General features: G+C 48.6%; 12 non-coding genes across 12 annotated transcripts; all 12 read right to left on the bottom strand.

Moving 5' to 3' along the window:
- Positions 1 to 3,105: 3,105 nt before the first annotated feature.
- On the bottom strand, positions 3,106 to 3,225 carry trnal-uaa (transfer RNA leucine (anticodon UAA)). Its single transcript has 2 exons — positions 3,188 to 3,225; positions 3,106 to 3,140 (listed from the first exon to the last, which is right to left on the bottom strand). It is a non-coding gene; the product is annotated as a tRNA-Leu (tRNA).
- A 1,881-nt stretch (positions 3,226 to 5,106) lies between these two features.
- trnal-caa (transfer RNA leucine (anticodon CAA)) lies at positions 5,107 to 5,226 on the bottom strand. The gene is made up of 2 exons: positions 5,189 to 5,226; positions 5,107 to 5,152 (listed from the first exon to the last, which is right to left on the bottom strand). It is a non-coding gene; the product is annotated as a tRNA-Leu (tRNA).
- Positions 5,227 to 6,822: 1,596 nt separating this feature from the next.
- trnal-uaa (transfer RNA leucine (anticodon UAA)) lies at positions 6,823 to 6,942 on the bottom strand. The gene is made up of 2 exons: positions 6,905 to 6,942; positions 6,823 to 6,868 (listed from the first exon to the last, which is right to left on the bottom strand). It is a non-coding gene; the product is annotated as a tRNA-Leu (tRNA).
- A 2,974-nt stretch (positions 6,943 to 9,916) lies between these two features.
- On the bottom strand, positions 9,917 to 10,036 carry trnal-caa (transfer RNA leucine (anticodon CAA)). The gene is made up of 2 exons: positions 9,999 to 10,036; positions 9,917 to 9,962 (listed from the first exon to the last, which is right to left on the bottom strand). It is a non-coding gene; the product is annotated as a tRNA-Leu (tRNA).
- Positions 10,037 to 13,751: 3,715 nt separating this feature from the next.
- trnal-uaa (transfer RNA leucine (anticodon UAA)) lies at positions 13,752 to 13,871 on the bottom strand. The gene is made up of 2 exons: positions 13,834 to 13,871; positions 13,752 to 13,797 (listed from the first exon to the last, which is right to left on the bottom strand). It is a non-coding gene; the product is annotated as a tRNA-Leu (tRNA).
- Positions 13,872 to 15,749: 1,878 nt separating this feature from the next.
- Positions 15,750 to 15,869, bottom strand: trnal-caa (transfer RNA leucine (anticodon CAA)). Its single transcript has 2 exons — positions 15,832 to 15,869; positions 15,750 to 15,795 (listed from the first exon to the last, which is right to left on the bottom strand). It is a non-coding gene; the product is annotated as a tRNA-Leu (tRNA).
- A 1,696-nt stretch (positions 15,870 to 17,565) lies between these two features.
- On the bottom strand, positions 17,566 to 17,685 carry trnal-uaa (transfer RNA leucine (anticodon UAA)). Its single transcript has 2 exons — positions 17,648 to 17,685; positions 17,566 to 17,611 (listed from the first exon to the last, which is right to left on the bottom strand). It is a non-coding gene; the product is annotated as a tRNA-Leu (tRNA).
- A 1,881-nt stretch (positions 17,686 to 19,566) lies between these two features.
- On the bottom strand, positions 19,567 to 19,686 carry trnal-caa (transfer RNA leucine (anticodon CAA)). The gene is made up of 2 exons: positions 19,649 to 19,686; positions 19,567 to 19,612 (listed from the first exon to the last, which is right to left on the bottom strand). It is a non-coding gene; the product is annotated as a tRNA-Leu (tRNA).
- Positions 19,687 to 21,277: 1,591 nt separating this feature from the next.
- trnal-uaa (transfer RNA leucine (anticodon UAA)) lies at positions 21,278 to 21,397 on the bottom strand. Its single transcript has 2 exons — positions 21,360 to 21,397; positions 21,278 to 21,323 (listed from the first exon to the last, which is right to left on the bottom strand). It is a non-coding gene; the product is annotated as a tRNA-Leu (tRNA).
- A 1,661-nt stretch (positions 21,398 to 23,058) lies between these two features.
- trnal-uaa (transfer RNA leucine (anticodon UAA)) lies at positions 23,059 to 23,178 on the bottom strand. The gene is made up of 2 exons: positions 23,141 to 23,178; positions 23,059 to 23,104 (listed from the first exon to the last, which is right to left on the bottom strand). It is a non-coding gene; the product is annotated as a tRNA-Leu (tRNA).
- A 1,872-nt stretch (positions 23,179 to 25,050) lies between these two features.
- trnal-uaa (transfer RNA leucine (anticodon UAA)) lies at positions 25,051 to 25,170 on the bottom strand. Its single transcript has 2 exons — positions 25,133 to 25,170; positions 25,051 to 25,096 (listed from the first exon to the last, which is right to left on the bottom strand). It is a non-coding gene; the product is annotated as a tRNA-Leu (tRNA).
- Positions 25,171 to 26,908: 1,738 nt separating this feature from the next.
- Positions 26,909 to 27,028, bottom strand: trnal-caa (transfer RNA leucine (anticodon CAA)). The gene is made up of 2 exons: positions 26,991 to 27,028; positions 26,909 to 26,954 (listed from the first exon to the last, which is right to left on the bottom strand). It is a non-coding gene; the product is annotated as a tRNA-Leu (tRNA).
- Between the last annotated feature and the right edge of the window lie 472 nt (positions 27,029 to 27,500).

Raw genomic sequence — 27,500 nt, 5'->3', positions numbered from 1 at the left:
GCACACACATTCGTTCACACACACTCACAATCCCTTTCTGTCTCTCGTACCCCACACAAGCACAAATTCTCTCTCTCTCTCTCCCACACACACATACTCTCTCGAACACACACACACACACTCTCTCTCACACACGCAAACACACACTCTCACACACGCACACTCTCTCTCACACACACATTTTCTCTCACACAGACACTCTCTCTCACACAGACACACATTCGCTCTCTCACACACACACACACATGCACTCACTCTCACACTCACAGACAAGCACAAACGTACACACAATCTCTGTCTCTCACACACACACACACTCAAATGGACTCACAATCTCTCTCACACACACATACAAACACACACACAAACTCATATACTCACAGGCACACACTCTCTCTCACACACACACATACTCTCTCTCACACCCACACACAGACACACACACCCAACCTCTCTATCACACACACACGCACACACTCACCAACACATACAATCTCTCTCTCTCTCACACACAGACACAAATAAAATGAGGTCAGGAGCTGAGTGACCCTGGGGCATCCCAAACTGGGTGTCACTGAGCAGGTTATTGCTGAGCAGGTGCTGCTCGATAGCCCTGTTGGTGAGCCCTTCCATCACTTTTCCGAGGATTGGGAAGAGATAGACGGGAGTGGAATTGGCTGATTTGGATTTGTCCTGCTTTTTATGTGCAGGAAATACCTGGATAATTTGGCAGATGGCCAGGTAGATCCCAGTGTTGTCACTGTCCTGGGAGAACTTGGCTCGAGGAAGGGCATGTTGTGGAGCAGCAGCGTTCAGGAGCAGTGCCAGAATCTTGGCAGGGCCCATAGCCTTTGCAGTGTCCAGTGTCTTTTGATATGAGACGGAGTGAATGTAATTGTTTGAAGAATGGTGTGTGTGATGGTGGGGAGCACAGGAGGAGACTGAGGAAGATGATCCAGTGGGCACTTGCGTCTGAAGACGCCTCAGCCTTATCTTTGAAACCGAGGGGATGGACTCTTCCATGTTTGGGAAGGGGGAGTGACTCCTCTCCACGAAGATGTGAAATTTGGGGGCAGCGTGTGGGTGTGGGAAGGTTTGTTTGGGGAAAAAGGGCAACATGTCAGCAGCGAGATTTGAACCCACGCCCCTAGAAAGGGACCAGAATTCACAAGGCCAGATGCAGAGCAAAGACTAACGCTCCTTAAGTCTGGCGCCTTAGACCACTCGGCCTTCCTGACAGGATGGTGATTCCCCCTCTCTTTCTCACTCTGCACAGTTAGTCACCTTGCCCTTGTGCAGACACAAAATACAATTCCGCATTTCTGCAGCTCCCTTGCATTCACACTCAACAACAATCCCTCATATAGAGTCTGTCTCTCTCTCTCTCACACACACTCTCTCTCTCACACACACACACACACACAATCTCTCTCACACACATACACAAATTGTCTCTCTCTTTCACACACACACTCACACTCTCAGTTTCTCTCACACACACAAATTCTCACTCCCTCTCTATCTCTCACGCACATTAACACATTCTCTCTCACATGAACAGACAAACACACACTCTCTATCATACACACTCTCAGTCTCTCACACACACACTCACACACACACACGCACACCCTTTCTCTCTTTCACACACACACTCTCTCACATGCGCACACAAACACACACTCTCTATCACACACACTCTCACTCTTTCTGTCTCACTCACACACAAACACACTCTCTCACAAAAATAAGACTCTCTCTCACGCACAAACAAATTCTCTCTCTCTCTTTCACACACACACCGACATGCACTCACACTCACTCTCTCTCACACAAACACACTCTCTCACACACACAAAATCTCCCTCTCTCTCTCTCTCTCACACACACACACATTCTCTCTCTCTCTCACACATACACTCACTCTCTCACATGCACACACACACTCTCTCTCACACACACACACTCAAACATACTCTCTCACACACATACAAATTCTCCCTCTCTCTGTCACACACATGCATGCTGACACACTCACTCTCTCTCTCACACACACAGACACACACACTCCCTCACACACACACTCACACACTCTCCCTCATATACACACACTTTCGCTCTCTCTCTCACACACACATTCTCTCCCTCACACACACACACTCTCTCTCTCACACACATTCTCTCTCACACACAAACACACTCTCACACACATACAAATTCTCCCTCTCTCTCTGTCACACACATACATGCTCACACAATCATACACACACACACTCTCTGTCTCTCGCAGACACAAACACCCACACACTCACTTTCTCAGACACACACACTCCACCCACACAAACACACACACACACACACACAGACATATACAACTCTCACACACACACATAAAGGCTTCCTCTCTCACGCGCTTACACACACTGTCTCTCACTCTCACATTCACACACTCACACAGACTTTCTCTCTCTCTCCCTCTCTCTCTCACACAGGCACAAACAAAATGAGGTCAGGAGCTGAGTGACCCTGGGGGATCCCAAACTGGGTGTCGCTGAGCAGGTTATTGCTGAGCAGGTGCTGCTCGATAGCCCTGTTGGTGAGCCCTTCCATCACTTTTCCGAGGATTGGGAAGAGATAGACGGGAGTGGAATTGGCTGAGTTGGATTTGTCCTGCTTTTTATGTGCAGGACATACCTGGATAATTTGGCAGATGGCCAGGTAGATCCCAGTGTTGTCACTGTCCTGGGAGAACTTGGCTCGAGGAAGGGCATGTTGTGGAGCAGCAGCGTTCAGGAGCAGTGCCAGAATCTTGGCAGGGCCCATAGCCTTTGCAGTGTCCAGTGTCTCTTGATGTGAGACGGAGTGAATGTAATTGTTTGAAGAATGGTGTGTGTGATGGTGGGGAGCACAGGAGGAGACTGAGGAAGATGATCCAGCGGGCACTTGCGTCTGAAGATTGTTGTAAATGCCTGAGCCTTATCTTTGAAACCGAGGGGTTGGACTCTTCCATGTTTGTGAAGGGGGAGTGACTCCTCTCCAAGAAGATGTGAAATTTGGGGGGAGTGTGGGGGTGTGGGAAGGTTTGTTTGGGGAAAAAGGGAGACATGTCAGGAGTGGGATTTGAACCCACGCCCCTAGAAAGGGACGGGAATTCACAAGGCCAGATGCAAAACAAAGACAAACACTCCTTAAGTCTGGCGCCTTAGACCACTCGGCCATCCTGACAGGATGGTAATTTCTGCTCTCTTTCTCACTCTGCACAGTCACCTTGCCCTTGTGCAGACACAAAATACAATTCCGCATTTCTGCAGCTCCCTTGCATTCACACTCAACAACAATCCCTCATATAGAGTCTGTCTCTCTCTCTCTCACACACACTCTCTCTCTCACACACACACACACACACACACACACAATCTCTCTCACACACATACACAAATTGTCTCACTCTTTCACACACACACTCACACTCTCAGTTTCTCTCACACACACAAATTCTCACTCCCTCTCTATCTCTCACGCACATTAACACATTCTCTCTCACATGAACAGACAAACACACACTCTCTATCATACACACTCTCAGTCTCTCACACACACACTCACACACACACACGCACACCCTTTCTCTCTTTCACACACACACTCTCTCACATGCGCACACAAACACACACTCTCTATCACACACACTCTCACTCTTTCTGTCTCACTCACACACAAACACACTCTCTCACAAAAATAAGACTCTCTCTCACGCACAAACAAATTCTCTCTCTCTCTTTCACACACACACCGACATGCACTCACACTCACTCTCTCTCACACAGACAAACACACTCTCTCACACACACAAAATCTCCCTCTCTCTCTCTCTCTCTCACACACACACACATTCTCTCTCTCTCTCACACATACACTCACTCTCTCACATGCACACACACACTCTCTCTCACACACACACACTCAAACATACTCTCTCACACACATACAAATTCCCCCTCTCTCTGTCACACACATGCATGCTGACACACTCACTCTCTCTCTCTCACACACACACACACACTCCCTCACACACACACACTCACACACTCTCCCTCATATACACACACTTTCGCTCTCTCTCTCACACACACAGTCTCTCCCTCACACACACACACTCTCTCTCTCACACACATTCTCTCTCACACACAAACACACTCTCACACACATACAAATTCTCCCTCTCTCTCTGTCACACACATACATGCTCACACAATCATACACCCACACACTCTCTGTCTCTCGCAGACACAAACACCCACACACTCACTTTCTCAGACACACACACTCCACCCACACAAACACACACACACACACACACACACAGACATATACAACTCTCACACACACACATAAAGGCTTCCTCTCTCACGCGCTTACACACACTGTCTCTCACTCTCACATTCACACACTCACACAGACTTTCTCTCTCTCTCTCTCTCTCTCACACAGGCACAAACAAAATGAGGTCAGGAGCTGAGTGACCCTGGGGGATCCCAAACTGGGTGTCGCTGAGCAGGTTATTGCTGAGCAGGTGCTGCTCGATAGCCCTGTTGGTGAGCCCTTCCATCACTTTTCCAAGGATTGGGAAGAGATAGACGGGAGTGGAATTGGCTGAGTTGGATTTGTCCTGCTTTTTATGTGCAGGACATACCTGGATAATTTGGCAGATGGCCAGGTAGATCCCAGTGTTGTCACTGTCCTGGGAGAACTTGGCTCGAGGAAGGGCATGTTGTGGAGCAGCAGCGTTCAGGAGCAGTGCCAGAATCTTGGCAGGGCCCATAGCCTTTGTAGTGTCCAGTGTCTCTTGATGTGAGACGGAGTGAATGTAATTGTTTGAAGAATGGTGTGTGTGATGGTGGGGAGCACAGGAGGAGACTGAGGAAGATGATCCAGTGGGCACTTGCGTCTGAAGATTGTTGTAAATGCCTGAGCCTTATCTTTGAAACCGAGGGGTTGGACTCTTCCATGTTTAGGAAGGGGGAGTGATTCCTCTCCAAGAAGATGTGAAATTTGGGGGCAGTGTGTGTGGGTGTGGGAAGGTTTGTTTGGGGAAAAAGGGAGCCATGTCAGGAGTGGGATTTGAACCCACGCCCCTAGAAAGGGACCAGAATTCACAAGGCCAGATATAGAGCAAGGATTAACGCTCCTTGAGTCTGGCGCCTTAGACCACTCGGCCATCCTGACAAGCTGCTGACCCAAGCCTTCCCGATCTCTTTCTCACTCTGTACAGTTAGTCACCATGCACTTGTGCAGACACAAAAATGCAATTCCGCATTTTTGCAGCTCACTTGCATTCACACTCAGCAACAATTCCTCATACACAGTCTCTCTCTCTCTCACACACACACACACACATACACACACAAACACTCTCTCTCACACACACACACACACAAACCCTCTCTCACACACACAATCGCTCTCACATGCATAAACAGACACTCTCTCTCTCTCACACACACTCACACTCTCCATCTCACAAGCACGCACACACATTCGTTCACACACACTCACAATCCCTTTCTGTCTCTCATACCCCACACAAGCACAAATTCTCTCTCTCTCTCTCCCACACACACATACTCTCTCCAACACACACACACACTCTCTCTCACACACACAAACACACACTCTCACACACGCACACTCTCTCTCACACACTCATACATAAGCATTCCCACTCACACACACAAACACCTGCACTCACACTCTCTCTCACACACACTCTCTCTCACACACACCCACATACGCACTCTCTCCCTCACACACAAACACACACACACACACTCTCTCCCTCTCACACACACTCACTCTCTCACACACACATTTTCTCTCACACAGACACTCTCTCTCACACAGACACACATTCGCTCTCTCACACACTCACACACACACACCTGCACTCACTCTCACACTCACAGACAAGCACAAACGTACACACTCTCTCTGTCTCACACACACACACACTCAAATGGACTCACAATCTCTCTCACACACACATACAAACACACACACAAACTCATATACCCACAGGCACACACTCTCTCTCTCACACACACACATACTCTCTCTCACACCCACACACAGACACACACACCCAACCTCTCTATCACACACACACGCACACACTCACCAACACATACAATCTCTCTCTCTCTCACACACAGACACAAATAAAATGAGGTCAGGAGCTGAGTGACCCTGGGGCATCCCAAACTGGGTGTCACTGAGCAGGTTATTGCTGAGCAGGTGCTGCTCGATAGCCCTGTTGGTGAGCCCTTCCATCACTTTTCCGAGGATTGGGAAGAGATAGACGGGAGTGGAATTTGCTGATTTGGATTTGTCCTGCTTTTTGTGTGCAGGAAATACCTGGATAATTTGGCAGATGGCCAGGTAGATCCCAGTGTTGTCACTGTCCTGGGAGAACTTGGCTCGAGGAAGGGCATGTTGTGGAGCAGCAGCGTTCAGGAGCAGTGCCAGAATCTTGGCAGGGCCCATAGCCTTTGCAGTGTCCAGTGTCTTTTGATGTGAGACGGAGTGAATGTAATTGTTTGAAGAATGGTGTGTGTGATGGTGGGGAGCACAGGAGGAGACTGAGGAAGATGATCCAGTGGGCACTTGCGTCTGAAGATTGTTGTAAATGCCTGAGCCTTATCTTTGAAACCGAGGGGTTGGACTCTTCCATGTTTGGGAAGGGGGAGTGACTCCTCTCCAAGAAGATGTGAAATTTGGGGGGAGTGTGTGGGTGTGGGAAGGTTTGTTTGGGGAAAAAGGGAGACATGTCAGGAGTGGGATTTGAACCCACGCCCCTAGAAAGGGACCAGAATTCACAAGGCCAGATGCAGAGCAAAGACTAACACTCCTTAAGTCTGGCGCCTTAGACCACTCGGCCATCCTGACAGGATGGTGATTCCCGCTCTCTTTCTCACTCTGCACAGTTAGTCACCTTGCCCTTGTGCAGACACAAAATACAATTCCGCATTTCTGCAGCTCCCTTGCATTCACACTCAACAACAATCCCTCATATAGAGTCTGTCTCTCTCTCTCTCACACACACTCTCTCTCTCACACACACACTCACACACACACACAATCTCTCTCACACACACATACAAACACACACACAAACTCATATACCCACAGGCACACACTCTCTCTCTCACACACACACATACTCTCTCTCACACCCACACACAGACACACACACCCAACCTCTCTATCACACACACACGCACACACTCACCAACACATACAATCTCTCTCTCTCTCACACACAGACACAAATAAAATGAGGTCAGGAGCTGAGTGACCCTGGGGCATCCCAAACTGGGTGTCACTGAGCAGGTTATTGCTGAGCAGGTGCTGCTCGATAGCCCTGTTGGTGAGCCCTTCCATCACTTTTCCGAGGATTGGGAAGAGATAGACGGGAGTGGAATTTGCTGATTTGGATTTGTCCTGCTTTTTATGTGCAGGAAATACCTGGATAATTTGGCAGATGGCCAGGTAGATCCCAGTGTTGTCACTGTCCTGGGAGAACTTGGCTCGAGGAAGGGCATGTTGTGGAGCAGCAGCGTTCAGGAGCAGTGCCAGAATCTTGGCAGGGCCCATAGCCTTTGTAGTGTCCAGTGTCTCTTGATGTGAGACGGAGTGAATGTAATTGTTTGAAGAATGGTGTGTGTGATGGTGGGGAGCACAGGAGGAGACTGAGGAAGATGATCCAGTGGGCACTTGCGTCTGAAGATTGTTGTAAATGCCTGAGCCTTATCTTTGAAACCGAGGGGTTGGACTCTTCCATGTTTGGGAAGGGGGAGTGACTCCTCTCCAAGAAGATGTGAAATTTGGGGGCAGTGTGTGTGGGTGTGGGAAGGTTTGTTTGGGGAAAAAGGGAGCCATGTCAGGAGTGGGATTTGAACCCACGCCCCTAGAAAGGGACCAGAATTCACAAGGCCAGATGCAGAGCAAGGACTAACACTCCTGAAGTTTGGCGCCTTAGACCACTCGGCCATCCTGACAGGATGGCGATTCCCGCTCTCTTTCTCACTCTGCACAGTTAGTCACCTTGCCCTTGTGCAGACACAAAATACAATTCCGCATTTCTGCAGCTCCCTTGCATTCACACTCAACAACAATCCCTCATATAGAGTCTGTCTCTCTCTCTCACACACACACTCTCTTTCTCACACAAACCCTCTCTCACACACACAATCTCTCTCACACACATGCACAAATTGTCTCACTCTTTCACACACACACTCACACTCTCAGTTTCTCTCACACACACAAATTCTCACTCCCTCTCTATCTCTCACGCACATTAACACATTCTCTCTCACATGAACAGACAAACACACACTCTCTATCATACACACTCTCAGTCTCTCACACACACACTCACACACACACACGCACACCCTTTCTCTCTTTCACACACACACTCTCTCACATGCGCACACAAACACACACTCTCTATCACACACACTCTCACTCTTTCTGTCTCACTCACACACAAACACACTCTCTCACAAAAATAAGACTCTCTCTCACGCACAAACAAATTCTCTCTCTCTCTTTCACACACACACCGACATGCACTCACACTCACTCTCTCTCACACAGACAAACACACTCTCTCACACACACAAAATCTCCCTCTCTCTCTCTCTCTCTCTCACACACACACACATTCTCTCTCTCTCTCACACATACACCCACTCTCTCACATGCACACACACACTCTCTCTCACACACACACACTCAAACATACTCTCTCACACACATACAAATTCTCCCTCTCTCTGTCACACACATGCATGCTGACACACTCACTCTCTCTCTCACACACACACACACACACTCCCTCACACACACACACTCACACACTCTCCCTCATATACACACACTTTCGCTCTCTCTCTCACACACACAGTCTCTCCCTCACACACACACACTCTCTCTCTCACACACATTCTCTCTCACACACAAACACACTCTCACACACATACAAATTCTCCCTCTCTCTCTGTCACACACATACATGCTCACACAATCATACACACACACACTCTCTGTCTCTCGCAGACACAAACACCCACACACTCACTTTCTCAGACACACACACACACACACACACACAGACATATACAACTCTCACACACACACATAAAGGCTTCCTCTCTCACGCGCTTACACACACTGTCTCTCACTCTCACATTCACACACTCACACAGACTTTCTCTCTCTCTCTCTCTCTCTCACACAGGCACAAACAAAATGAGGTCAGGAGCTGAGTGACCCTGGGGGATCCCAAACTGGGTGTCGCTGAGCAGGTTATTGCTGAGCAGGTGCTGCTCGATAGCCCTGTTGGTGAGCCCTTCCATCACTTTTCCGTGGATTGGGAAGAGATAGACGGGAGTGGAATTGGCTGAGTTGGATTTGTCCTGCTTTTTATGTGCAGGACATACCTGGATAATTTGGCAGATGGCCAGGTAGATCCCAGTGTTGTCACTGTCCTGGGAGAACTTGGCTCGAGGAAGGGCATGTTGTGGAGCAGCAGCGTTCAGGAGCAGTGCCAGAATCTTGGCAGGGCCCATAGCCTTTGTAGTGTCCAGTGTCTCTTGATGTGAGACGGAGTGAATGTAATTGTTTGAAGAATGGTGTGTGTGATGGTGGGGAGCACAGGAGGAGACTGAGGAAGATGATCCAGTGGGCACTTGCGTCTGAAGATTGTTGTAAATGCCTGAGCCTTATCTTTGAAACCGAGGGGTTGGACTCTTCCATGTTTAGGAAGGGGGAGTGATTCCTCTCCAAGAAGATGTGAAATTTGGGGGCAGTGTGTGTGGGTGTGGGAAGGTTTGTTTGGGGAAAAAGGGAGCCATGTCAGGAGTGGGATTTGAACCCACGCCCCTAGAAAGGGACCAGAATTCATAAGTCCAGATGCAGAGCAAGGATTAACGCTCCTTGAGTCTGGCGCCTTAGACCACTCGGCCATCCTGACAAGCTGCTGACCCAAGCCTTCCCGATCTCTTTCTCACTCTGTACAGTTAGTCACCATGCACTTGTGCAGACACAAAAATGCAATTCTGCATTTTTGCAGCTCACTTGCATTCACACTCAGCAACAATTCCTCATACACAGTCTCTCTCTCTCTCTCACACACACACACACACACACACACACAAACACTCTCTCTCACACACACACACACACAAACCCTCTCTCACACACACAATCGCTCTCACATGCATAAACAGACACTCTCTCTCTCTCACACACACTCACACTCTCCATCTCACAAGCACGCACACACATTCGTTCACACACACTCACAATCCCTTTCTGTCTCTCATACCCCACACAAGCACAAATTCTCTCTCTCTCTCTCCCACACACACATACTCTCTCCAACACACACACACACTCTCTCTCACACACACAAACACACACTCTCACACACGCACACTCTCTCTCACACACTCATACATAATCATTCCCACTCACACACACAAACACCTGCACTCACACTCTCTCTCACACACACTCTCTCTCACACACACACACTCACATGCACTCACAATCTCTCTCTCTCACACACACACACGCACTCTCTGTCTGTCTCTCACACCCACACACAAACACACCCTCTCTCACACACACCCACATACGCACTCTCTCCCTCACACACAAACACACACACACACACTCTCTCCCTCTCACACACACTCACTTTCTCACACACACATTTTCTCTCACACAGACACTCTCTCTCACACAGACACACATTCGCTCTCTCACACACTCACACACACACACCTGCACTCACTCTCACACTCACAGACAAGCACAAACGTACACACTCTCTCTGTCTCACACACACACACACACTCAAATGGACTCACAATCTCTCTCACACACACATACAAACACACACACAAACTCATATACCCACAGGCACACACTCTCTCTCTCACACACACACATACTCTCTCTCACACCCACACACAGACACACACACCCAACCTCTCTATCACACACACACGCACACACTCACCAACACATACAATCTCTCTCTCTCTCACACACAGACACAAATAAAATGAGGTCAGGAGCTGAGTGACCCTGGGGCATCCCAAACTGGGTGTCACTGAGCAGGTTATTGCTGAGCAGGTGCTGCTCGATAGCCCTGTTGGTGAGCCCTTCCATCACTTTTCCGAGGATTGGGAAGAGATAGACGGGAGTGGAATTTGCTGATTTGGATTTGTCCTGCTTTTTATGTGCAGGAAATACCTGGATAATTTGGCAGATGGCCAGGTAGATCCCAGTGTTGTCACTGTCCTGGGAGAACTTGGCTCGAGGAAGGGCATGTTGTGGAGCAGCAGCGTTCAGGAGCAGTGCCAGAATCTTGGCAGGGCCCATAGCCTTTGTAGTGTCCAGTGTCTCTTGATGTGAGACGGAGTGAATGTAATTGTTTGAAGAATGGTGTGTGTGATGGTGGGGAGCACAGGAGGAGACTGAGGAAGATGATCCAGTGGGCACTTGCGTCTGAAGATTGTTGTAAATGCCTGAGCCTTATCTTTGAAACCGAGGGGTTGGACTCTTCCATGTTTGGGAAGGGGGAGTGACTCCTCTCCAAGAAGATGTGAAATTTGGGGGAGTGTGTGTGGGTGTGGGAAGGTTTGTTTGGGGAAAAAGGGAGACATGTCAGGAGTGGGATTTGAACCCACGCCCCTAGAAAGGGACCAGAATTCACAAGGCCAGATGCAGAGAAAGGACTAACACTCCTGAAGTTTGGCGCCTTAGACCACTCGGCCATCCTGACAGGATGGTGATTCCCGCTCTCTTTCTCACTCTGCACAGTTAGTCACCTTGCCCTTGTGCAGACACAAAATACAATTCCGCATTTCTGCAGCTCCCTTGCATTCACACTCAACAACAATCCCTCATATAGAGTCTGTCTCTCTCTCTCACACACACACTCTCTTTCTCACACAAACCCACTCTCACACACACAATCTCTCTCACACACATGCACAAATTGTCTCACTCTTTCACACACACACTCACACTCTCAGTTTCTCTCACACACACAAATTCTCACTCCCTCTCTATCTCTCACGCACATTAACACATTCTCTCTCACATGAACAGACAAACACACACTCTCTATCATACACACTCTCAGTCTCTCACACACACACTCACACACACACACGCACACCCTTTCTCTCTTTCACACACACACTCTCTCACATGCGCACACAAACACACACTCTCTATCACACACACTCTCACTCTTTCTGTCTCACTCACACACAAACACACTCTCTCACAAAAATAAGACTCTCTCTCACGCACAAACAAATTCTCTCTCTCTCTTTCACACACACACCGACATGCACTCACACTCACTCTCTCTCACACAGACAAACACACTCTCTCACACACACAAAATCTCCCTCTCTCTCTCTCTCTCTCACACACACACACATTCTCTCTCTCTCTCACACATACACTCACTCTCTCACATGCACACACACACTCTCTCTCACACACACACACTCAAACATACTCTCTCACACACATACAAATTCTCCCTCTCTCTGTCACACACATGCATGCTGACACACTCACTCTCTCTCTCACACACACACACACACACACTCCCTCACACACACACACTCACACACTCTCCCTCATATACACACACTTTCGCTCTCTCTCTCACACACACATTCACTCCCTCACACACACACACTCTCTCTCTCTCACACATTCTCTCTCACACACAAACACACTCTCACACACATACAAATTCTCCCTCTCTCTCTGTCACACACATACATGCTCACACAATCATACACACACACACTCTCTGTCTCTCGCAGACACAAACACCCACACACTCACTTTCTCAGACACACACACACACACACACACACACACACACACACACACACACACACACACACACAGACATATACAACTCTCACACACACACATAAAGGCTTCCTCTCTCACGCGCTTACACACACTGTCTCTCACTCTCACATTCACACACTCACACAGACTTTCTCTCTCTCTCTCTCTCTCTCTCACACAGGCACAAACAAAATGAGGTCAGGAGCTGAGTGACCCTGGGGGATCCCAAACTGGGTGTCGCTGAGCAGGTTATTGCTGAGCAGGTGCTGCTCGATAGCCCTGTTGGTGAGCCCTTCCATCACTTTTCCGAGGATTGGGAAGAGATAGACGGGAGTGGAATTTGCTGATTTGGATTTGTCCTGCTTTTTATGTGCAGGAAATACCTGGATAATTTGGCAGATGGCCAGGTAGATCCCAGTGTTGTCACTGTCCTGGGAGAACTTGGCTCGAGGAAGGGCATGTTGTGGAGCAGCAGCGTTCAGGAGCAGTGCCAGAATCTTGGCAGGGCCCATAGCCTTTGCAGTGTCCAGTGTCTTTTGATGTGAGACGGAGTGAATGTAATTGTTTGAAGAATGGTGTGTGTGATGGTGGGGAGCACAGGAGGAGACTGAGGAAGATGATCCAGTGGGCACTTGCGTCTGAAGATTGTTGTAAATGCCTGAGCCTGATCTTTGAAACCGAGGGGTTGGACTCTTCCATGTTTGGGAAGGGGGAGTGACTCCTCTCCAAGAAGATGTGAAATTTGGGGGGAGTGTGTGGGTGTGTGAAGGTTTGTTTGGGGAAAATGGGAGAAATGTCAGGAGTGGGATTTGAACCCACGCCCCTAAAAAGGGACCAGAATTCACAAGGCCAGATGCAGAGCAAGGACTAACACTCCTTAAGTCTGGCGCCTTAGACCACTCGGCCATCCTGACAGGATGGTGATTCCTGATCTCTTTCTCACTCTGCACAGTTAGTCACCTTGCCCTTGTGCAGACACAAAATACAATTCCGCATTTCTGCAGCTCCCTTGCATTCACACTCAACAACAATCCCTCATATAGAGTCTGTCTCTCTCTCTCACACACACACTCTCTCTCTCACACACACACTCACACACACACACAATCTCTCTCACACACATACACAAATTGTCTCACTCTTTCACACACACACTCACACTCTCAGTTTCTCTCACACACACAAATTCTCACTCCCTCTCTATCTCTCACACACATTAACACATTCTCTCTCACATGAACAGACAAACACACACTCTCTATCATACACACTCTCAGTCTCTCACACACACACTCACACACACACACGCACACCCTTTCTCTCTTTCACACACACACTCTCTCACATGCGCACGCAAACACACACTCTCTATCACACATACTCTCACTCTTTCTGTCTCACTCACACACAAACACACTCTCTCACAAAAATAAGACTCTCTCTCACGCACAAACAAATTCTCTCTCTCTCTTTCACACACACACCGACATGCACTCACACTCACTCTCTCTCACACAGACAAACACACTCTCTCACACACACAAAATCTCCCTCTCTCTCTCTCTCTCTCTCACACACACACAATCTCTCTCTCTCTCACACATACACTCACTCTCTCACATGCACACACACACTCTCTCTCACACACACACACTCAAACATACTCACTCACACACATACAAATTCTCCCTCTCTCTGTCACACACATGCATGCTGACACACTCACTCTCTCTCTCACACACACACACACACTCCCTCACACACACACACTCACACACTCTCCCTCATATACACACACTTTCGCTCTCTCTCTCACACACACAGTCTCTCCCTCACACACACACACTCTCTCTCTCACACACATTCTCTCTCACACACAAACACACTCTCACACACATACAAATTCTCCCTCTCTCTCTGTCACACACATACATGCTCACACAATCATACACCCACACACTCTCTGTCTCTCGCAGACACAAACACCCACACACTCACTTTCTCAGACACACACACACACACACACACACACACACACACACACACACAGACATATACAACTCTCACACACACACATAAAGGCTTCCTCTCTCACGCGCTTACACACACTGTCTCTCACTCTCACATTCACACACTCACACAGACTTTCTCTCTCTCTCTCTCTCTCTCTCACACAGGCACAAACAAAATGAGGTCAGGAGCTGAGTGACCCTGGGGGATCCCAAACTGGGTGTCGCTGAGCAGGTTATTGCTGAGCAGGTGCTGCTCGATAGCCCTGTTGGTGAGCCCTTCCATCACTTTTCCGTGGATTGGGAAGAGATAGACGGGAGTGGAATTGGCTGATTTGGATTTGTCCTGCTTTTTATGTGCAGGACATACCTGGATAATTTGGCAGATGGCCAGGTAGATCCCAGTGTTGTCACTGTCCTGGGAGAACTTGGCTCGAGGAAGGGCATGTTGTGGAGCAGCAGCGTTCAGGAGCAGTGCCAGAATCTTGGCAGGGCCCATAGCCTTTGTAGTGTCCAGTGTCTCTTGATGTGAGACGGAGTGAATGTAATTGTTTGAAGAATGGTGTGTGTGATGGTGGGGAGCACAGGAGGAGACTGAGGAAGATGATCCAGTGGGCACTTGCGTCTGAAGATTGTTGTAAATGCCTGAGCCTTATCTTTGAAACCGAGGGGTTGGACTCTTCCATGTTTAGGAAGGGGGAGTGATTCCTCTCCAAGAAGATGTGAAATTTGGGGGCAGTGTGTGTGGGTGTGGGAAGGTTTGTTTGGGGAAAAAGGGAGACATGTCAGGAGTGGGATTTGAACCCACGCCCCTAGAAAGGGACCAGAATTCACAAGGCCAGATATAGAGCAAGGATTAACGCTCCTTGAGTCTGGCGCCTTAGACCACTCGGCCATCCTGACAAGCTGCTGACCCAAGCCTTCCCGATCTCTTTCTCACTCTGTACAGTTAGTCACCATGCACTTGTGCAGACACAAAAATGCAATTCCGCATTTTTGCAGCTCACTTGCATTCACACTCAGCAACAATTCCTCATACACAGTCTCTCTCTCTCTCACACACACACACACACACACACACAAACACTCTCTCTCACACACACACACACACAAACCCTCTCTCACACACACAATCGCTCTCACATGCATAAACAGACACTCTCTCTCTCTCACACACACTCACACTCTCCATCTCACAAGCACGCACACACATTCGTTCACACACACTCACAATCCCTTTCTGTCTCTCATACCCCACACAAGCACAAATTCTCTCTCTCTCTCTCCCACACACACATACTCTCTCCAACACACACACACACTCTCTCTCACACACACAAACACACACTCTCACACACGCACACTCTCTCTCACACACTCATACATAATCATTCCCACTCACACACACAAACACCTGCACTCACACTCTCTCTCACACACACTCTCTCTCACACACACACACTCACATGCACTCACAATCTCTCTCTCTCACACACACACACGCACTCTCTGTCTGTCTCTCACACCCACACACAAACACACCCTCTCTCACACACACCCACATACGCACTCTCTCCCTCACACACAAACACACACACACACACTCTCTCCCTCTCACACACACTCACTCTCTCACACACACATTTTCTCTCACACAGACACTCTCTCTCACACAGACACACATTCGCTCTCTCACACACTCACACACACACACCTGCACTCACTCTCACACTCACAGACAAGCACAAACGTACACACTCTCTCTGTCTCACACACACACACACACTCAAATGGACTCACAATCTCTCTCACACACACATACAAACACACACACAAACTCATATACCCACAGGCACACACTCTCTCTCTCACACACACACATACTCTCTCTCACACCCACACACAGACACACACACCCAACCTCTCTATCACACACACACGCACACACTCACCAACACATACAATCTCTCTCTCTCTCACACACAGACACAAATAAAATGAGGTCAGGAGCTGAGTGACCCTGGGGCATCCCAAACTGGGTGTCACTGAGCAGGTTATTGCTGAGCAGGTGCTGCTCGATAGCCCTGTTGGTGAGCCCTTCCATCACTTTTCCGAGGATTGGGAAGAGATAGACGGGAGTGGAATTTGCTGATTTGGATTTGTCCTGCTTTTTATGTGCAGGAAATACCTGGATAATTTGGCAGATGGCCAGGTAGATCCCAGTGTTGTCACTGTCCTGGGAGAACTTGGCTCGAGGAAGGGCATGTTGTGGAGCAGCAGCGTTCAGGAGCAGTGCCAGAATCTTGGCAGGGCCCATAGCCTTTGTAGTGTCCAGTGTCTCTTGATGTGAGACGGAGTGAATGTAATTGTTTGAAGAATGGTGTGTGTGATGGTGGGGAGCACAGGAGGAGACTGAGGAAGATGATCCAGTGGGCACTTGCGTCTGAAGATTGTTGTAAATGCCTGAGCCTTATCTTTGAAACCGAGGGGTTGGACTCTTCCATGTTTGGGAAGGGGGAGTGACTCCTCTCCAAGAAGATGTGAAATTTGGGGGGAGTGTGTGGGTGTGGGAAGGTTTGTTTGGGGAAAAAGGGAGATATGTCAGGAGTGGGATTTGAACCCACGCCCCTAGAAAGGGACCAGAATTCACAAGGCCAGATGCAGAGCAAGGACTAACACTCCTTAAGTCTGGCGCCTTAGACCACTCGGCCATCCTGACAGGATGGTGATTCCCGCTCTCTTTCTCACTCTGCACAGTTAGTCACCTTGCCCTTGTGCAGACACAAAATACAATTCCGCATTTCTGCAGCTCCCTTGCATTCACACTCAACAACAATCCCTCATATAGAGTCTGTCTCTCTCTCTCACACACACACTCTCTCTCTCACACAAACCCACTCACACACACACAATCTCTCTCACACACATGCACAAATTGTCTCACTCTTTCACACACACACTCACACTCTCAGTTTCTCTCACACACACAAATTCTCACTCCCTCTCTATCTCTCACGCACATTAACACATTCTCTCTCACATGAACAGACAAACACACACTCTCTATCATACACACTCTCAGTCTCTCACACACACACTCACACACACACACGCACACCCTTTCTCTCTTTCACACACACACTCTCTCACATGCGCACACAAACACACACTCTCTATCACACACACTCTCACTCTTTCTGTCTCACTCACACACAAACACACTCTCTCACAAAAATAAGACTCTCTCTCACGCACAAACAAATTCTCTCTCTCTCTTTCACACACACACCGACATGCACTCACACTCACTCTCTCTCACACAGACAAACACACTCTCTCACACACACAAAATCTCCCTCTCTCTCTCTCTCTCTCACACACACACACATTCTCTCTCTCTCTCACACATACACTCACTCTCTCACATGCACACACACACTCTCTCTCACACACACACACTCAAACATACTCTCTCACACACATACAAATTCTCCCTCTCTCTGTCACACACATGCATGCTGACACACTCACTCTCTCTCTCACACACACACACACACACTCCCTCACACACACACACTCACACACTCTCCCTCATATACACACACTTTCGCTCTCTCTCTCACACACACATTCTCTCCCTCACACACACACACTCTCTCTCTCACACACATTCTCTCTCACACACAAACACACTCTCACACACATACAAATTCTCCCTCTCTCTCTGTCACACACATACATGCTCACACAATCATACACCCACACACTCTCTGTCTCTCGCAGACACAAACACCCACACACTCACTTTCTCAGACACACACACTCCACCCACACACACACACACACACACACACACACAGACATATACAACTCTCACACACACACATAAAGGCTTCCTCTCTCACGCGCTTACACACACTGTCTCTCACTCTCACATTCACACACTCACACAGACTTTCTCTCTCTCTCTCTCTCTCTCACACAGGCACAAACAAAATGAGGTCAGGAGCTGAGTGACCCTGGGGGATCCCAAACTGGGTGTCGCTGAGCAGGTTATTGCTGAGCAGGTGCTGCTCGATAGCCCTGTTGGTGAGCCCTTCCATCACTTTTCCGTGGATTGGGAAGAGATAGACGGGAGTGGAATTGGCTGAGTTGGATTTGTCCTGCTTTTTATGTGCAGGACATACCTGGATAATTTGGCAGATGGCCAGGTAGATCCCAGTGTTGTCACTGTCCTGGGAGAACTTGGCTCGAGGAAGGGCATGTTGTGGAGCAGCAGCGTTCAGGAGCAGTGCCAGAATCTTGGCAGGGCCCATAGCCTTTGTAGTGTCCAGTGTCTCTTGATGTGAGACGGAGTGAATGTAATTGTTTGAAGAATGGTGTGTGTGATGGTGGGGAGCACAGGGGGAGACTGAGGAAGATGATCCAGTGGGCACTTGCGTCTGAAGATTGTTGTAAATGCCTGAGCCTTATCTTTGAAACCGAGGGGTTGGACTCTTCCATGTTTAGGAAGGGGGAGTGATTCCTCTCCAAGAAGATGTGAAATTTGGGGGCAGTGTGTGTGGGTGTGGGAAGGTTTGTTTGGGGAAAAAGGGAGACATGTCAGGAGTGGGATTTGAACCCACGCCCCTAGAAAGGGACCAGAATTCACAAGGCCAGATATAGAGCAAGGATTAACGCTCCTTGAGTCTGGCGCCTTAGACCACTCGGCCATCCTGACAAGCTGCTGACCCAAGCCTTCCCGATCTCTTTCTCACTCTGTACAATTAGTCACCATGCAGTTGTGCAGACACAAAAATGCAATTCCGCATTTTTGCAGCTCACTTGCATTCACACTCAGCAACAATTCCTCATACACAGTCTCTCTCTCTCTCACACACACACACACACACACAAACACTCTCTCTCACACACACACACACACAAACCCTCTCTCACACACACAATCGCTCTCACATGCATAAACAGACACTCTCTCTCTCTCACACACACACTCACACTCTCCATCTCACAAGCACGCACACACATTCGTTCACACACACTCACAATCCCTTTCTGTCTCTCATACCCCACACAAGCACAAATTCTCTCTCTCTCTCTCCCACACACACATACTCTCTCCAACACACACACACACTCTCTCTCACACACACAAACACACACTCTCACACACGCACACTCTCTCTCACACACTCATACATAAGCATTCCCACTCACACACACAAACACCTGCACTCACACTCTCTCTCACACACACTCTCTCTCACACACACCCACATACGCACTCTCTCCCTCACACACAAACACACACACACACACTCTCTCCCTCTCACACACACTCACTCTCTCACACACACATTTTCTCTCACACAGACACTCTCTCTCACACAGACACACATTCGCTCTCTCACACACTCACACACACACACCTGCACTCACTCTCACACTCACAGACAAGCACAAACGTACACACTCTCTCTGTCTCACACACACACACACTCAAATGGACTCACAATCTCTCTCACACACACATACAAACACACACACAAACTCATATACCCACAGGCACACACTCTCTCTCTCACACACACACATACTCTCTCTAACACCCACACACAGACACACACACCCAACCTCTCTATCACACACACACGCACACACTCACCAACACATACAATCTCTCTCTCTCTCACACACAGACACAAATAAAATGAGGTCAGGAGCTGAGTGACCCTGGGGCATCCCAAACTGGGTGTCACTGAGCAGGTTATTGCTGAGCAGGTGCTGCTCGATAGCCCTGTTGGTGAGCCCTTCCATCACTTTTCCGAGGATTGGGAAGAGATAGACGGGAGTGGAATTTGCTGATTTGGATTTGTCCTGCTTTTTGTGTGCAGGAAATACCTGGATAATTTGGCAGATGGCCAGGTAGATCCCAGTGTTGTCACTGTCCTGGGAGAACTTGGCTCGAGGAAGGGCATGTTGTGGAGCAGCAGCGTTCAGGAGCAGTGCCAGAATCTTGGCAGGGCCCATAGCCTTTGCAGTGTCCAGTGTCTTTTGATGTGAGACGGAGTGAATGTAATTGTTTGAAGAATGGTGTGTGTGATGGTGGGGAGCACAGGAGGAGACTGAGGAAGATGATCCAGTGGGCACTTGCGTCTGAAGATTGTTGTAAATGCCTGAGCCTTATCTTTGAAACGGAGGGGTTGGACTCTTCCATGTTTGGGAAGGGGGAGTGACTCCTCTCCAAGAAGATGTGAAATTTGGGGGAGTGTGTGGGTGTGGGAAGGTTTGTTTGGGGAAAAGGGGAGACATGTCAGGAGTGGGATTTGAACCCACGCCCCTAGAAAGGGACCAGAATTCACAAGGCCAGATGCAGAGCAAAGACTAACACTCCTTAAGCCTGGCGCCTTAGACCACTCGGCCATCCTGACAGGATGGTGATTCCCGCTCTCTTTCTCACTCTGCACAGTTAGTCACCTTGCCCTTGTGCAGACACAAAATACAATTCCGCATTTCTGCAGCTCCCTTGCATTCACACTCAACAACAATCCCTCATATAGAGTCTGTCTCTCTCTCTCTCACACACACTCTCTCTCTCACACACACACACACACACACACAATCTCTCTCACACACATGCACAAATTGTCTCACTCTTTCACACACACACTCACACTCTCAGTTTCTCTCACACACACAAATTCTCACTCCCTCTCTATCTCTCACGCACATTAACACATTCTCTCTCACATGAACAGACAAACACACACTCTCTATCATACACACTCTCAGTCTCTCACACACACACTCACACACACACACGCACACCCTTTCTCTCTTTCACACACACACTCTCTCACATGCGCACACAAACACACACTCTCTATCACACACACTCTCACTCTTTCTGTCTCACTCACACACAAACACACTCTCTCACAAAAATAAGACTCTCTCTCACGCACAAACAAATTCTCTCTCTCTCTTTCACACACACACCGACATGCACTCACACTCACTCTCTCTCACACAGACAAACACACTCTCTCACACACACAAAATCTCCCTCTCTCTCTCTCTCTCTCACACACACACACATTCTCTCTCTCTCTCACACATACACTCACTCTCTCACATGCACACACACACTCTCTCTCACACACACACACTCAAACATACTCTCTCACACACATACAAATTCTCCCTCTCTCTCTGTCACACACATACATGCTCACACAATCATACACACACACACTCTCTGTCTCTCGCAGACACAAACACCCACACACTCACTTTCTCAGACACACACACTCCACCCACACAAACACACACACACACACACACACACACACAGACATATACAACTCTCACACACACACATAAAGGCTTCCTCTCTCACGCGCTTACACACACTGTCTCTCACTCTCACATTCACACACTCACACAGACTTTCTCTCTCTCTCTCTCTCTCTCACACAGGCACAAACAAAATGAGGTCAGGAGCTGAGTGACCCTGGGGGATCCCAAACTGGGTGTCGCTGAGCAGGTTATTGCTGAGCAGGTGCTGCTCGATAGCCCTGTTGGTGAGCCCTTCCATCACTTTTCCGAGGATTGGGAAGAGATAGACGGGAGTGGAATTTGCTGATTTGGATTTGTCCTGCTTTTTATGTGCAGGAAATACCTGGATAATTTGGCAGATGGCCAGGTAGATCCCAGTGTTGTCACTGTCCTGGGAGAACTTGGCTCGAGGAAGGGCATGTTGTGGAGCAGCAGCGTTCAGGAGCAGTGCCAGAATCTTGGCAGGGCCCATAGCCTTTGCAGTGTCCAGTGTCTCTTGATGTGAGACGGAGTGAATGTAATTGTTTGAAGAATGGTGTGTGTGATGGTGGGGCGCACAGGAGGAGACTGAGGAAGATGATCCAGTGGGCACTTGCGTCTGAAGATTGTTGTAAATGCCTGAGCCTGATCTTTGAAACCGAGGGGTTGGACTCTTCCATGTTTGGGAAGGGGGAGTGACTCCTCTCCAAGAAGATGTGAAATTTGTGGGGAGTGTGTGGGTGTGGGAAGGTTTGTTTGGGGAAAATGGGAAAAATGTCAGGAGTGGGATTTGAACCCACGCCCCTAGAAAGGGACCAGAATTCACAAGGCCAGATGCAGAGCAAGGACTAACACTCCTTAAGTCTGGCGCCTTAGACCACTCGGCCATCCTGACAGGATGGTGATACCTGCTCTCTTTCTCACTCTGCACAGTTAGTCACCTTGCCCTTGTGCAGACACAAAATACAATTCCGCATTTCTGCAGCTCCCTTGCATTCACACTCAACAACAATCCCTCATATAGACTCTGTCTCTCTCTCACACACTCTCTCTCACACACACACACACAAACACACACAATCTCTCTCACACACATACACAAATTGTCTCACTCTTTCACACACACACTCACACTCTCAGTTTCTCTCACACACACAAATTCTCACTCCCTCTCTATCTCTCACGCACATTAACACATTCTCTCTCACATGAACAGACAAACACACACTCTCTATCATACACACTCTCAGTCTCTCACACACACACTCACACACACACACGCACACCCTTTCTCTCTTTCACACACACACTCTCTCACATGCGCACACAAACACACACTCTCTATCACACACACTCTCACTCTTTCTGTCTCACTCACACACAAACACACTCTCTCACAAAAATAAGACTCTCTCTCACGCACAAACAAATTCTCTCTCTCTCTTTCACACACACACCGACATGCACTCACACTCACTCTCTCTCACACAGACAAACACACTCTCTCACACACACAAAATCTCCCTCTCTCTCTCTCTCTCTCGCACACACACACATTCTCTCTCTCTCTCACACATACACTCACTCTCTCACATGCACACACACACTCTCTCTCACACACACACACTCAAACATACTCTCTCACACACATACAAATTCTCCCTCTCTCTGTCACACACATGCATGCTGACACACTCACTCTCTCTCTCACACACACACACACTCCTCACACACACACACTCACACACTCTCCCTCATATACACACACTTTCGCTCTCTCTCTCACACACACATTCTCTCCCTCACACACACACACTCTCTCTCTCACACACATTCTCTCTCACACACAAACACACTCTCACACACATACAAATTCTCCCTCTCTCTCTGTCACACACATACATGCTCACACAATCATACACACACACACTCTCTGTCTCTCGCAGACACAAACACCCACACACTCACTTTCTCAGACACACACACTCCACCCACACAAACACACACACACATACACACACACACACAGACATATACAACTCTCACACACACACATAAAGGCTTCCTCTCTCACGCGCTTACACACACTGTCTCTCACTCTCACATTCACACACTCACACAGACTTTCTCTCTCTCTCTCTCTCTCTCACACAGGCACAAACAAAATGAGGTCAGGAGCTGAGTGACCCTGGGGGATCCCAAACTGGGTGTCGCTGAGCAGGTTATTGCTGAGCAGGTGCTGCTCGATAGCCCTGTTGGTGAGCCCTTCCATCACTTTTCCGAGGATTGGGAAGAGATAGACGGGAGTGGAATTTGCTGATTTGGATTTGTCCTGCTTTTTATGTGCAGGAAATACCTGGATAATTTGGCAGATGGCCAGGTAGATCCCAGTGTTGTCACTGTCCTGGGAGAACTTGGCTCGAGGAAGGGCATGTTGTGGAGCAGCAGCGTTCAGGAGCAGTGCCAGAATCTTGGCAGGGCCCATAGCCTTTGCAGTGTCCAGTGTCTTTTGATGTGAGACGGAGTGAATGTAATTGTTTGAAGAATGGTGTGCGTGATGGTGGGGAGCACAGGAGGAGACTGAGGAAGATGATCCAGTGGGCACTTGCGTCTGAAGATTGTTGTAAATGCCTGAGCCTTATCTTTGAAACCGAGGGGTTGGACTCTTCCATGTTTGGGAAGGGGGAGTGACTCCTCTCCAAGAAGATGTGAAATTTGGGGGGAGTGTGTGGGTGTGGGAAGGTTTGTTTGGGGAAAATGGGAGAAATGTCAGGAGTGGGATTTGAACCCACGCCCCTAGAAAGGGACCAGAATTCACAAGGCCAGATGCAGAGCAAGGACTAACACTCCTTAAGTCTGGCGCCTTAGACCACTCGGCCATCCTGACAGGATGGTGATGCCCGCTCTCTTTCTCACTCTGCACAGTTAGTCACCTTGCCCTTGTGCAGACACAAAATACAATTCCGCATTTCTGCAGCTCCCTTGCATTCACACTCAACAACAATCCCTCATATAGACTCTGTCTCTCTCTCACACATACTCTCTCTCACACACATACACAAATTGTCTCACTCTTTCACACACACACTCACACTCTCAGTTTCTCTCACACACACAAATTCTCACTCCCTCTCTATCTCTCACGCACATTAACACATTCTCTCTCACATGAACAGACAAACACACACTCTCTATCATACACACTCTCAGTCTCTCACACACACACTCACACACACACACGCACACCCTTTCTCTCTTTCACACACACACTCTCTCACATGCGCACACAAACACACACTCTCTATCACACACACTCTCACTCTTTCTGTCTCACTCACACACAAACACTCTCTCTCACAAAAATAAGACTCTCTCTAACGCACAAACAAATTCTCTCTCTCTCTTTCACACACAAACCGACATGCACTCACACTCACTCTCTCTCACACAGACAAACACACTCTCTCACACACACAAAATCTCCCTCTCTCTCTCTCTCTCACACACACACATTCTCTCTCTCTCTCACACATACACTCACTCTCTCACATGCACACACACACACTCTCTCTCACACACACACTCAAACATACTCTCTCACACACATACAAATTCTCCCTCTCTCTGTCACACACATGCATGCTGACACACTCACTCTCTCTCTCACACACACATTCTCTCCCTCACACACACACACTCTATCTCTCACACACATTCTCTCTCACACACAAACACACTCTCACACACATACAAATTCTCCCTCTCTCTCTGTCACACACATACATGCTCACACAATCATACACACACACACTCTCTGTCTCTCGCAGACACAAACACCCACACACTCACTTTCTCAGACACACACACACACACACACACACACACAGACATATACAACTCTCACACACACACATAAAGGCTTCCTCTCTCACGCGCTTACACACACTGTCTCTCACTCTCACATTCACACACTCACACAGACTTTCTCTCTCTCTCTCTCTCTCTCACACAGGCACAAACAAAATGAGGTCAGGAGCTGAGTGACCCTGGGGGATCCCAAACTGGGTGTCGCTGAGCAGGTTATTGCTGAGCAGGTGCTGCTCGATAGCCCTGTTGGTGAGCCCTTCCATCACTTTTCCGTGGATTGGGAAGAGATAGACGGGAGTGGAATTGGCTGAGTTGGATTTGTCCTGCTTTTTATGTGCAGGACATACCTGGATAATTGGCAGATGGCCAGGTAGATCCCAGTGTTGTCACTGTCCTGGGAGAACTTGGCTCGAGGAAGGGCATGTTGTGGAGCAGCAGCGTTCAGGAGCAGTGCCAGAATCTTGGCAGGGCCCATAGCCTTTGTAGTGTCCAGTGTCTCTTGATGTGAGACGGAGTGAATGTAATTGTTTGAAGAATGGTGTGTGTGATGGTGGGGAGCACAGGAGGAGACTGAGGAAGATGATCCAGTGGGCACTTGCGTCTGAAGATTGTTGTAAATGCCTGAGCCTTATCTTGAAACCGAGGGGTTGGACTCTTCCATGTTTAGGAAGGGGGAGTGATTCCTCTCCAAGAAGATGTGAAATTTGGGGGCAGTGTGTGTGGGTGTGGGAAGGTTTGTTTGGGGAAAAAGGGAGACATGTCAGGAGTGGGATTTGAACCCACGCCCCTAGAAAGGGACCAGAATTCACAAGCCCAGATACAGAGCAAGGATTAACGCTCCTTGAGTCTGGCGCCTTAGACCACTCGGCCATCCTGACAAGCTGCTGACCCAAGCCTTCCCGATCTCTTTCTCACTCTGTACAATTAGTCACCATGCAGTTGTGCAGACACAAAAATGCAATTCCGCATTTTTGCAGCTCACTTGCATTCACACTCAGCAACAATTCCTCATACACAGTCTCTCTCTCTCCCCTCACACACACACACACACACAAACACTCTCTCTCACACACACACACACACAAACCCTCTCTCACACACACAATCGCTCTCACATGCATAAACAGACACTCTCTCTCTCTCACACACACTCACACTCTCCATCTCACAAGCACGCACACACATTCGTTCACACACACTCACAATCCCTTTCTGTCTCTCATACCCCACACAAGCACAAATTCTCTCTCTCTCTCTCCCACACACACATACTCTCTCCCACACACACACACACTCTCTCTCACACACACAAACACACACTCTCACACACGCACACTCTCTCTCACACCA

Source organism: Hemiscyllium ocellatum, chromosome 24 (assembly GCF_020745735.1).
Source record: "Hemiscyllium ocellatum isolate sHemOce1 chromosome 24, sHemOce1.pat.X.cur, whole genome shotgun sequence".
Taxonomy (NCBI): Eukaryota; Metazoa; Chordata; class Chondrichthyes; order Orectolobiformes; family Hemiscylliidae; genus Hemiscyllium; species Hemiscyllium ocellatum.
Note: the sequence above shows the minus strand (reverse complement) of the source record. Positions and strands in the feature narration are given on the sequence as shown.